Below are 13,594 nucleotides of genomic sequence, written 5' to 3' on the forward strand. Positions count from 1 at the left end.
CGACCAAGTCGTTTGATTTGCTCTCCACGGCGTCCACTAATTTGTGATTCAATGCTGTCTTTCTTACTCATTCTAACATAACAGTATCACAGCTGTTCAACTTCGGCCAAGTCGTGTGATTTGCTCTCCGCAGCTCACTAATTTGTGATTCAATGTCTGTCTTTTTTAACATAACAGTATCACAGCTGTCCAACTTCGGCCAAGTCGTGTGATTTGCTCTCCACAGCGTTCACTAATTTGTGATTCAATGTTGTCTTTCTTGCTCATTCTAACATAACAGTATCACAGCTGTTCAACTTCGGCCAAGTCGTGTGATTTACTCTACACAGCGTTCACTAATTTGTGATTCAATGTTGTCTTTCTTACTCTTTCTAACATAGCAGTATCACAGCTGTTCAACTTCGGCCAAGTCGTGTGATTTGCTCTACACAGCGTTCATTAATTTGTGATTCAATGTTGTCTTTCTTACTCATTCTAACATAACAATATCACAGGTGTTCAACTTCGGCCAAGTCGTGTGATTTTTGCTCTCCGCAGCTCTCACTAATTTGTTATTCAATGTCTGTCTTTTTTAACATAACATTGTCACAGCTGTTCAACTTCGGCCAAGTCGTGTGATTTGCTCTTCACAGCTCTCACTAATTTGTGATTCAATGTTGTCTTTCTTACTCATTCTAACATAACAATATCACAGCTGTTCAACTTCGGCCAAGTCGTGTGATCTGCTCTCCACAGCTCTCACTAATTTGTGATTCAGTGTCTCTCTTTTTTTCCCCATAACATTGTCACAGCTGTTCAACTTCGGCCAAGTTGTGTGATTTGCTCTTCACAGCGTCCACTAATTTGTGATTCAATGCTGTCTTTCTTACTCATTCTAACATAACAGTATCACAGTTGTCCAACTTCGGCCAAGTCGTGTGATTTGCTTTCCACAGCTCTCACTAATTTGTGATTCAATGTCTGTCTTGTTTAACATAGCAGTATCACAGCTGTTCAACTTCGGCCAAGTCGGGTGAGTTACTCTCCACAGCTTCCACTAACTTCTGATTCAATGTCTGTCTTTCTCTAACTCTATCATAACAATATCACATCAATAACAATAAGGTCTTCCAATTTCAATTTACTGTACCAGCTATCAGTACAATCGATATCATGACACACCGCAATAATCTACTTCTCACATCTAATCAACGTTATATAGACTTTCTGTTTATTCGATAACTACAGAAACGGTTACTGTCTGGTGGAACTTCCGCTTTACTATCCGTTACTTACTTGACCAACCCTATTCCCGTATATGATATACCCAGCAGTCCCTCACATTCTTCATCCTAACAACGAATTTATGACGTAAACAACTTCAACAGAACATAGTTTATTTAGTCGAATTGGAACCCTTATCTAACCTGATTGTGAGATTCCAATTTAGTTGAGAGGATGACTCTTGACTGTAGACGATTTATTTAAGTTTGAAAAAGAGACTTCGATCTTGTCGCCTGGAAAAAGTTGCCTTGAACCTAAATGAAGCCGAACTCAACACTCCACAGAACCTGCTGAAGGCAAGGCATCTTCGCTAACTATTGCCTTGAGGAGAAATCTCTTCGGTCTCAGCAATTTTCTTACCAAATAGGCCGTCTTTGTCAGTCTTCCCCAAGTTTAGAGGTAACATTCAACATTCAGATGGTCATTGTAGATTCTACTGAGAGCATTGGTAGCCTTTACTTTGGGAAAGCCATCGACTGCAGTCCCACGTTTTCGTCGAACTCACTTCTTCGATTACCAGGTGTAATACAGGGAAATTTTATTGTACGTGAGAATCTTTGCACATTCGTCTTCTTGGCAAAGCTGGAAGAATGCTGTCAGTGTTGTAGTTGGTGGTGTGACGGCACGTTCTGGCGCAGTTGTCTGGTCTGAAGAACACCCTCTGTCCGTTTTCGAGATGAACCTGGAGGTGCTCAACGTTTGCATGTCGGTCGTGTATTGGAAATCCCAGAATGCGCCACGTGGCTTCATTCGTGCTGACATACCGAGCAACCAGTTTGATGGCAGTTGATCTCGTCTGTCCAGTGTTCTTTTTCAAGGCCCAATACCGCCACATTGCATCTCGTTAATGTTCACACGTACTTAAATCTTTTTTTTTGATCAAGTCACAATGCTCTACGTTGACGTGCGCGTTGAAATGCGAAATACGGCTTGGGTAGCGATTGTATGGAACTACCCAGATTGTATGGAACTATACCCGCGTATTGTCAACATCGAGCTTCTTGCTGTTAGTAATGAAGCAAGTTTTGAGGTCTCCCTCTTCCGGTGACAGTCGTCGATATGGCGGATACCATCGTGTCCTGATTGGGTGTATCGAAGGCAGGTGTTAGGATATCGCTTTGCGCAGCTGCCCTCACGAATGCAAGGTGACGCTTTGTTGAATTCAGGCGGGCCGCCGACTGTGATTCAGAATGTCTGCTAAAATCAACCGTTTGTCGTTGGGACCAATTTATGTATGCGATTATTCACCCACAACAGATCCACATCGTTCTCATTGAGAAAGACCTTCAAGAACGGCATCTGATCGGGTGAGAGTGTTCAACATTCAAAACAGTAAAATCTCCGTAACGGGTACGCTTCAGTACGCAGTGAACGTTGACTTTGTACGTCCGGGTAAGCGTCCTACCACAGACACGATTTTAGCCCTTACACTGAGACGCGGCATGGAAAACAACATCAACGAGAGCTCCTCTTCAGGATGCTCAGTGACGCAAAGACCTGCACCTCTGGCGATCTCTGCACATCTTTAGGCGGAGACCGTACACTAAGGTAGACACAGGTAAACTTAATTTACCCTGGGTAGAAATTTTTGAGACATTTTATGTAGTACTTGACTTTGACTAGATTTCAAACTGGTATTACCGGATCAGTATTATTTACATTACTATGTACAGTCGGAATTGTCCGGCCCCATATTGTACACCATCAGTAGCTAGCTATTTTAGCTGTTTGGTCCTCGTTTGCTTTCTGCCTATAAATCTCCGTTTAACCTCACTCTTGTCCATGTATTTACTAAGTCTCGAGCTTCGATGCCAAACCCATTCGATTCTCCGCCGCTTCTGACAACAAAGCTTGACCGTAGCACATTTAGCATACCAGATGTGCCGAGGTCAAGTCTGGCAAAAGGCGCAGGTCGATTATGCTGTAGTCTTTCAGTCCAGAGGGCGACGAAGAAGTTCCAGCCAGATTTCTCCTCGTACGTCGCGTGACGTAACTTGGCTTCTGATCAAGACTACTCGATAACTGCCTTCTTTCTCAACGTATACGAGCTACTACGGAACTCTCGTTTACGCGTCTGAAAGTTATCGTAAAGCGACCAATGTTGTGAACAGTGAGAACAAAGAACGTAAAAATGCCTATACACTGATCTGGCAGGTGCAGTGGGATTTGCTATTAAACGCATGCGTACAGGTAAATGCCTGGATGCTACTGGCGTTACCAGCAGTACAACAATATAGAATCGACCCTCCTTACATGTTTAATTATTAATGGCTTTCCGTTTGCCTTGGAAATGGTGATAGCTCTTCTTAGTCAAAGCAGTAAATGAGATATCACATGTCAATATTATTGAAATTTATTGTTGTTAGGACGTCTACTAGCGCTGCATGAAGAACATAGGCGAATAGCCCACAGTCTACCAATTTCTTGCTGTTGAATAGCATATTTAACCGCAAAACAGTCTCTCCAACCTGGACAGGCTTTGCTACAGCTCTATTCTGCAGTGTTGTTTCTGTTGTTCTTGACTGTTTTCAATGTTTGCTTTGACCTATGGGAAATTTATTTTCATTTCGTTTAGATGATTTTCTGCTTGCTGCAACACCAAGCAACTGACTGACAGAAGTGACTTCACTGTTTTCTGCTTTTAAAGGAAATCTAGTCTCTCGGCCGTGCATTAAGAGAAGGGAATGAAATTAGTGTAGTTTTGAACACTGGTTCGAATAGCAAACAGAAATGGGTCGATGAGATCATCCCAGTTCTCGGCCTGCTTTTTTTACTAATTATTTAATGCATCTATGTAGTCATAATGTTAGGGCTAAGGCTATACGTACTGCGTAGTCATAATTGCAATAGAACTAATACTACTTATCTTATATTCTTAAGTTACTTTCTAATTGTCTGATTCGTTCTTTCATCTAGTATTTGACTGAGGATGATAAACTGCTGTTATTCTTTGTCTAACATTGAATTGAGAATGGATTGGCTTAGCCATCTGTTGAAACATCCAACTTGTAGTAGATACACTTACCTAAAGTAACATTGGAAATACATGATTCAATTAGCAGGGACATGGGGCATATCTGAAACAACCTGGTTGACAAATTCTTTTCTGTGATATGTGATAATGTCATTTGGAGCTCCATGCCTACAGCTGGTCGTATACAAATCCCCAGCCACTGTAACAGCAGTCTTGTCTGTGAGGGGAAAGCTTCAATCCGTTTACTGAAATAGATTGCCATTGTTGGTATATGTTGGTTTCCTTGACTTGTCATTGTTAGTCTATATTGGGTTTTTTACTTGTCGTTGTTCGTGGTCCCGTGAGATCAATTCCTAGCAGACTTTACACTGTACTGGAATAGGGCGGAGGTCATTTGATTGCAATTTAAAAACATAATTTGTCCTCTGGCACCTATCAAATTTTTGACTAGACAACATTAATCGTGCTAGTTTCTTATAAAAAGCCCACTAACAACTCAAATTTTACCAGATTTTTAATGTCCATGTACTGGTTTGACCAGTAGTATCTACTCCATATTTTGTTAGTGGTTGTTGATCTTCCCAGGTGACCGCCAGTTGGATTTATGTGACGTTCCTACTACATCAATCAAGAGAATTTCTTTCACTCAAGTAAATTAAATGCCTTTCGTTTCCTTCTTGGAACAGCAGCGTAGTTGGTCTGTCCAGAGAGTAAGAATTCATTATATGAGTTTGCAATGTTTTCTTACCATTTTTCCTCTGTAAGTCCAATCTCTACTTCCTACCACATCATTAAGGTAATGGTACCATTGTAATATAGCCTTTCTCCAACTAATAATGCATGGAGTTGTTAATTCTATCTTGTAGCTTCTACGTCTGACCCTGAATCCATATGGTTCGTCAACTTTGCGTTGTCCACGACTGTGACACTAACTCGCATCCAGACTGAGACGACTTACAAGCCAAAGGGAAGCATATTAGCACTACGAAATCATACACCCACGACTACGTGAACTGTAGTTAACCAAAGAATTCAATCTACGTGCTACGTATACACTACTGTATGCGCGCAACTGTAGAGTCATCGCAAGAACCTGCAATTACTGAAAATTCAGTGTTACAGATGGTTCTCTAAATATATAGTGTATCTGGTTGATCGAGTCAACAGTCACCATACGGTAGGAGTCAGTTTTCCGTAAAGAGTCGATTTTCTTGTTTTTCCACCGGCTCGTACTGATACGGCTCTACAATGCCTCCAGATGCTATTTCCTCCTGAAATGACTTAGAAATACTACTATCTAGCGAAGACCTGCTATAATTCAGATCCAAGCTCGCGGAGTCGATGCTAGATTGACCTGAACGAGGGCGAGTTTCGCATTCTTCCTCTATTCGCAAAACCATTACGTAACTTCAGTTTCTCTTGTGATGTCACAACGTACACGTCTCAAACTTACTGGAAAGCGAGAGACGGGGCCAATGGTCACCGGAAATAACTTTTGTTTTACCTTTTCAATCATTGGCTATAATACCTAAAACATGCACTAATATTTACTGCCAAAGCAACATTTCTAAGTTTTAAAGTGTATAGCGATTGTTGCATGTTACCCTCCCTTTAAGACGGCTTTCATTGCCTTGTGAAGCAAATGAACACAAAATTTATCTTTTTGAAGAAAAGTTTCTGAAATGTTGAATGAGTAAGTGTTGGCTGGACGGCCTGATAACATTTCAGGTACACTCTGGTCATGGAATCCTCTTAGTGTTTCAATCGCTTGAATTTGGTTTCAGAATCGCCTGAAATATGTCTTGCAAACGTCGTAATACTTATGCGGTCTACGGCAGGCGATGATGGACTTGTAGCTTAGCTTAACAAAGATACAACCAAAATAGACAAAGAACACACCAATCTCTGCTTTTGCATTGACGACCGTTGCAAGAATCACAGAATTGCTGCAATTCGTACTTGCGTTTAGGGCTTTATCGAACCCGCAGAAGGTATCTACTGCCAGATCTATGTCAAACTTAATTTCACGTCCGAATTTTTTGGAAGCCTTCTCGTGTTGTGAGTAATATGGCAAGAGCAACCCATGAAGACCACCGTTTTTACTTTCTTCCAGTACGAGGATGCAAATGCCGTTCAGCCTCTCGAGATTTGCACTAGCAGCATCGTATAATAGTCCAACGCAGTGGTCCCAAGGAATGCTATATGCAGTATATTGAGCTAGAGTTGATTGCATTTTGTTGTAAATGGACACTGCTGTAGCAGCACAACGCCAGTGGTTGAACACAGTTCAAAATGTGGCCTTTTGGGACACTACTTTAGTAAATGGAGTGGTACACTTCAAGAATTCCAGTATGAAAAAATTGATTATTAAGTTTTCCAATTTCTTTTAATAATTTTTTTGTCAAAGACAACTGGCTTCAATGTTTCATGAGGAGGAGAATCTAACCATTCCTTGCCTTGTGTCTCTTCCTCAGATAGTTGCTGGTGGGCACATTCAAATAAGTGGTTTGCACTAGCCCAATTGTGTGCATCAGAAATGTGATTAAGCACACCACCACAAATGATTGCAAATTGATGGTATCCGTGAAAGGAGCTTTTGCTTTCCCTGTTTATGGCGAGCTTCTTAGAAACCCCTTTAGAGACATGCCATATGTCGTACTGATGTTTAACTGATGGATGGTTTTTTCTGCATAAAGCTAATGATTTTTGGATGTCTATTTGTAGCTAATTGATGTATTGAAATACCTCATTCAACGAATATTGAAGTGGCCTTTCAAGATTTGTCTTTTCCATAGCAACAGAGTTGGCCACTTTACCCACCTGAAACAACTGAAAGTCAGGCATCTTCTCTGTGTTTTGGTTTATATAAATAGGTGTATGTTTCATATTTAGTTGAATACCCTCGACTATCGCATCTTCCATCCTCAATAATCGAAAGTGGTCCACTTGCAGAGTTAAAGTTTCTTGTTGATGTTTCTTCTAGGCATCATTTGTATCTAGGAAAACAGTTATTCTCTATTCTGTAATATGTTGATTCTGACAACAGCTGTAGTTTTAGAATTTCTGCAAAGTGAGAAATTTTGCTGTAAGTTTCTCCAGAAAACAAAATAGCTGCAGAGACCATCAGGTTGCCAGCAGGCATTCCTGCAATGGATGGTTGTGATCTGCATTGCCTCTCATGTCGTTTGGAACAGATGATGTTCACTGTTAAAAGTGTACCTGTCCAGAATTGAGCGTGGCTAACGACAAGTGAGCCTTAGACTGGACAAAACTGAAACAGTTCTTGAAGGCGGTCATTAAAAACAATAAATTTTGAAACATTGTTAATCAACAATTTATTTATGTTGGAAATTGATAGTTCTAGCTGCATACATGACAGGAAAAATAGTTTTAGATTTTCAAGCCAAGCCTTCGCTGAGATATATCAGGTCAAAGTTGCTTCTTGTTCTTCAAGTTCCGGTAACGGGCGTGGTGTAGTGTACACGTCACAGAGGGGAGACTCCACGCTAGCGTGTACGGAATCTGTTGCGAAAGAATAGTTCGGTGTTGCGTGGCTGCAGGATGCACCAATTCGCGCAAGTCATACGCAAGCGTGTTTCGATTCGGTAGATCCTCAAGCTAAGAAAAAGTGGAATCGCAAATAAGGAGGACAATTGCAGAGACGATTGTGTCGTGCCAATCTTCTGAAGTAGTTGCATTTGGTGCTTTGTCTTAGACACAGCTGGAAAGACTGCTGACAAATCTAACACCAAGTCACTTCTTGTAGTAATTTCAGCGCAAGAGACTGTACAGACTGAGAGTAGTTGGTGCGTCAAACGTGGCAAAATCAATAGAATGCCTCTGGTAGTTTCGTACGTCTTGTTTTGTAACAAGGATCTCTTTGGGCAAGATCATTGACATTGAACTCATCTTCTTGTAACTTTGCTTCTGGCTTGAAGTCTACGTACACAATCAAGTATCATTGTTTCATTGACTTACATGGTTCTTCAAGTGGCAACAAGAATTCTACTTTTGCAGTATGTTGTAATTTTGAATAAGAAGTCTGTTTGTCACTGTAACAATCAACATTCTCGCTATTTGTTTACCTTCAAGTACACGCTCAATTGTTATCTCATTGCCAATTTCTGAATAATTTCGTTGCAAGAAGAAGAGAGGTAAGAGACTGGCACTCAGGCCGCACTGAAAAAGTTTTTCGTTTCACGTAACGCAAAAAATCACAGTCGGTCGGTCGGAATTTTTCTATTTTCCGCAATTTTTTTATTTACTAATGCATACGTTAAATTCTGTCAGAGTAAACTTACTTGTTCTTCTTGCATTGGTGTTTGCAAAGACAATTATTCTCCAGACGTAAGTAATCGCACGTACAGAATACACGGGAGAAAGGAAAAACATGCAATTTAATATTAGACTATGCAGTCATTAAGACCTGCATATGTAAACATATTATATTTTAAACAGCAGATATAATATGGCAGCAACGACTAGCAGTCTTTCAGAAGCATATGGACCGACTTGCAGTCCTTCAGAAACAAACACAACGTATTAGCTTACCTAATTCAACTCAGCATGTTTAATTTTATGTCAGATTTTGAGTTTTGCTACATCCAAATTAACTTAAGTCTCTGAGTCATCCATCAAACGACAGCTGTCAGAAGGACTTGTGTAAACTGCGTTTTAAACCTACTTTAGGCATCCTGCAAATTACAGGTTTGTCAATTTTTTAGTTTCCACATTGGAAGTACTGTAGAGTACTTTCCAAGTACTCCTGTGGTCTGCGTGCATCCACAGTAGCACAGTAACTGCATACTCCATGGAAATTCAGTTTGGAAGAATAGTAGGATAGCTCCACTGGATCAGCACAGCGTAGAAACACCTTTACAAATACCTTCCTCTGCATCTCATGATCTATAGAAAAATAGTGGACTTCCACAGTAGTAGTTAACATCCTAAAGTGCTTCGCGTAGGAGAGTGAGTGCAGCTGAGGGAAACTCGCGTGAGAGTATAGACACCGAGGCTTAGAACATTGGGTACATTCTACGGTCATGCGAACACGTTGTGCAGTAAACATTGAATTGCTGCAGCTTTGCTCATCTTGTCTGGAAGCGACCGTTTTATTCAGCTTGGAAGGGTTGTTGTGATCCGTTGTCTCTGTTCCCTTCACAGTATCGTATGCCTTGTAGTGGTTAGGTGAACCATCATCTACGAAAGGATCTGGCAACCAGGAGAGCTCGTTTTCAATGTCAACAGGAAGGCGGGTTCGCTGGCACAAACCAAACGCACATTTATCAGTACCACATTTCTTTATCTGGAATGAATAATGACGAATGCGGCAGTGGGTAGTGAGGAAATCTAATGGCGTTTTTACACTAGGGTTAGCGACATTGGTTAGCAAACTTAATTATAGATACCTACCGTTGTGCAGACCTCTTGAGAGCATTTAGGTGTCATATTCTTGGTTAGCACTAACCAGACTAGATTGCATTCTTCGATGGACCTCCAGACTATGCTCTTGTTACTTCTTCGTCGTCTGCAGTATGCAGTCATAGCCAGGCGGCGTCGACAAATCATTGCGTTAAAGCGCAACGAAAAGCGGCTACGACCACTGGCGTCGATGCTGGTGTTTCGCAGGAAGTTTCCGCAAATATTTGCACTACTTCGTCCGCTCCTGCAGAGTTATAAAAAACCGAACGAGCACGCCGATGACGAACAGAGTGGATGAATCTCCGCAGCTGCAGGTGGTGAGATCAAGCTCGTCTGGTATGGAATGACGGGGAGTGGAAGAAAACTTCAGAATGACACAACCTTCTTGCGTTTGTGTGCCGATACCAACCACACTGCTGTTCATTACCGCCACAAGGTACCTGCAGCCTCTGTCCACGGACAGCCAGAACTCCATGCTCTTCCATGATCAATTGTCCCGCTGTTTGTCACGCATGCGAATGGACATAATTTATGTACGAGCAGGTATGTTCTCAAGAGACAAGTGAGAACGCAGGTAGCTAACCCCAAACTAAATTAAGTATTGTGTTTCAGAGATCCGGTAGTTAACCTAACCCTAGTGTGAAAACGCTATAAAGCGTGGCTTGTTTTTAGGTCATCTTGCTTTGGTGCCAGAATACTGGTATTAATGGCAGGATCAATAGCAGCTGCAGACTCCATGAAGGATTTGATATCCTCGTCAGTAGCCGACTTACATATGTGCACTTGCTGACCAGAGTATACAAGGCGATTGAAGCGTTTCTCGACAGATTTCACTACTGAACCCATAAACTTTGTCCATGCCTCTTTGAGAACTGGTGGTAGCTTGCGAATTGCCTCCATACTACCACAGGCACGAAAGTATTTCTCCACGTCATCTGAGCTTGCTTCTCGAGAGAGGGCACATTTTTGTAGACCTAGGTTCGAAACAGACATACAGCGTTGAGCGGAGTTTACATATGAGTGGCCTGGAGCGGTATGACAGGCGACAGACATGTCCAGATCCAATGCATAGAATAGCAAGATCCAGGACAACTGCACGGACTGAAATGTGCAGCGATGGTCACCACCCCATCAGTGTACGAAAAAAAGAACCGGAGGTACGTCATGTGACGGCAAGATGTGACCTCTCAAAGCTGCACAGAGCTCAACAGCATGTCGCACGGGTGTAGATGGCTGAAGCACAGTATCCTTGATAATTACGTTCAACTGACCCTGGTAAAACGACCCAGAGGTTTCACTAGGAATGTTGCATTTGGTGTCAGTGATCCTGTAGAATTCTGGTCGTGATCCAAGGCCATTGCCTTATTTCCCCAACCATGATGTTTGGTCTGGCTCTTACTCCCGTAGACATTGGTAGTGCGGGTTCACCAACAGGTATCTTTGCCTTGTCGTCAGGCAGACAAAGGTACTGTGGTGTCGTATACTGTCGGCCATAGCCCGCTGCATCTTGAATAATGCTGAACAGTAGTGGTCGTCTTCATGGACTGAACGCAGCTGTCTGGCCTGAACGCAGCTGTCTGGCCTGCACACAATACCTGACATCCAGCTTACCACTGTATTTCAGTGCCGCATGACTCTGTCGCGATTTTGGCTGAAATTGCAATGCTAGCCAATCAATACTTGGTATCGGCGTACCAGGAGGGCATTTGTCAGCTGCTTGCTGGTGAAGATCACGTTGTGAGATAAAATGGCTTAGATGGGCAATGCCATGGCGCCGTTCGTCTTCCGCCGTGACTTCTCTGATAAGACCCTTTAGGATGCCCAGGAATGTGTCGTATTCATTGGGACGGCCAGTGTTCAAAGTACTGAGGTCGGCACATAGTTCCCGGAGCTCACCTAGTACGACAAGACGCATGCGATAGTTCAAAATCGGAGAACTGACTCAGTGGCGGCACAGCATAATCGAGACTCTGTCTAGACTTGATTTCTGCAGCCTACTGTTTCAAGTGTGCACTGTACTTCTCCATAACGATAGCTAAACTTTCAACATCTTTTGTGAAACTGTTCTACGCAGGCCTTCGCAGCACTGGCTTTCCCAGCATTCCAAATAGCAACTGAGCAACGGTGTGCATGTCCTTAGCAGACAACTGGTGTTTCTTCTTAACCTTCTTCGCTCTGTAGTTGTTGTAGTCATTAGAAGCCATTCAGGTTGATGGAAGTGCTGATATATCTGAATTTCGAGCAGCAGCATTTGCTGAAGTGTCATGGTGGCCGTCGATCTCCACAACACGCGAGCAATGAACCGCACGATGTACATACCCTCACTGTCACAGAGACTAACCGGGAATCCGAGACCGGCAGTCGTGAGGAGATCAATAACGTCAGCAACCAGACAATCCATACCAGTGGCTGTACCGCCAGATCCAGATGCAGGTGACAAGGGAAGACGCTGCTCCGACGCCTTCCGCATCAACACGTCGTTTGCACTTCCAGCCGGAAGTTGTTGACAAGTCAATGTCACTACTGGCCCGCACGCTCGTAAAGCGACGTAAATAACATGTAAATCGAATTTACGATCATATTGAAACCGTAAATTACGCCTATGCTACTCGTAAATAGACGTATTTATTCGTAAATATAGACGTATTTATTTGTAAATGGCCACTTTACGTTCATTTACGGTCATTTACGTTGTAATTACGGGTCATTCACGATTGTTTTACGTAGGGTTTACGACTCAATTTACTCTAACCATAGATACTAGAGCGGGGGAAAGGGATTGGCAACGCCCGCTTACTTCCGAGACCATGCGCGTTACACGTGACGTCATGACGGCATATATGGCGGCTGTCCCTTGCAATGATTCTGAGGTTCTCCGCGACGCTGTGGCAGTTGTGTTGACTAAGGTAGACGATTCCCTGAGTGGAAGAAGTAGGAGTGTTTCAGTTTTAGCAGAATCGCTATTTGTCTGGAGTGCTCAGAACAGGCAAGCGTTCGAGAGCTTCGCTAAGTCACTGTTGCGGTTGCTTCTTCCGTGTTTGAAGGACGTGGGAAAGAAGCCCAGGAGATCGTGGACGGAGATAATTTGGCGCAACTTTCATGCGGTTCGTGTCTCCAGTGACTTGACGACACTGTGGAAGTCTCAACCAACTGAGGTGTGTTCAGGTGATTCGATGCTTTGTCAAATGTTGGTTACTGCTATCATGGAGCACCTCATAAAAGTCCATTACCCTGTTGAGGTTACGTCGTTGACTCATCAGTCTGAGCAATTGGCCACGTCAACAGAGGAGCAAAAGGTGATACCATACATGGCAGGTTACATTCCCGTGTCACTAAGAAAGAAGCTAGAACGATCTTCCCATCACCAAAAGAGGAATTTATTCTGTGCCTCTGGGGGATGTGTGAGAATGAGACGGAGTGTGAAGATTTCCTCGCCTACACTAGACACTGGGTGGATCGAGTAAACCGTGGAGGTCTGTTTATAGTCAGTGATCTGTCCTATCTCCTGTTTGAGCAGCTTGAACTCAATGTTCGTAAGCTCTACCATTTGTCAGCGCTTGACACTTCATCGTCGTTATGTTCCCGTGATGAAGTCAGAGAGGCAGTTGTGGGATCAGATGACGTTCAGTTCTATTGGTCCCAGTTGTCTTCAGATCTTGATGATGATGGTTGTCATCAGCTACTTAGCATGATTGTAGACTTATGGATTACAATACATGGATTTTCATTTGTGAGATCATTTATGGAACAGTACAAACAAGCTCATGCAGTAGGTACTTCTAAAGCTAAGCCTCTTTGTAAGACTTTGAAATCTTAGGTACTTTGTTGCTGAAATCTCACAGTGCCCTTAGAACAATGCTTTTGCACATAGCCTTGGCCGCTTATGCAATGGAGTGTTCACTTTGTCTACAGCCAGATCACCTGGTCCCCTTCTTC

General features: G+C 42.7%; 1 pseudogene; it reads left to right on the forward strand.

Moving 5' to 3' along the window:
- Positions 1–12,498: 12,498 nt before the first annotated feature.
- On the forward strand, positions 12,499–13,594 carry LOC134176301 (uncharacterized; annotated as a pseudogene).

This window comes from Corticium candelabrum, chromosome 2, assembly GCF_963422355.1.
Source record: "Corticium candelabrum chromosome 2, ooCorCand1.1, whole genome shotgun sequence".
NCBI lineage: Eukaryota > Metazoa > Porifera > Homoscleromorpha > Homosclerophorida > Plakinidae > Corticium > Corticium candelabrum.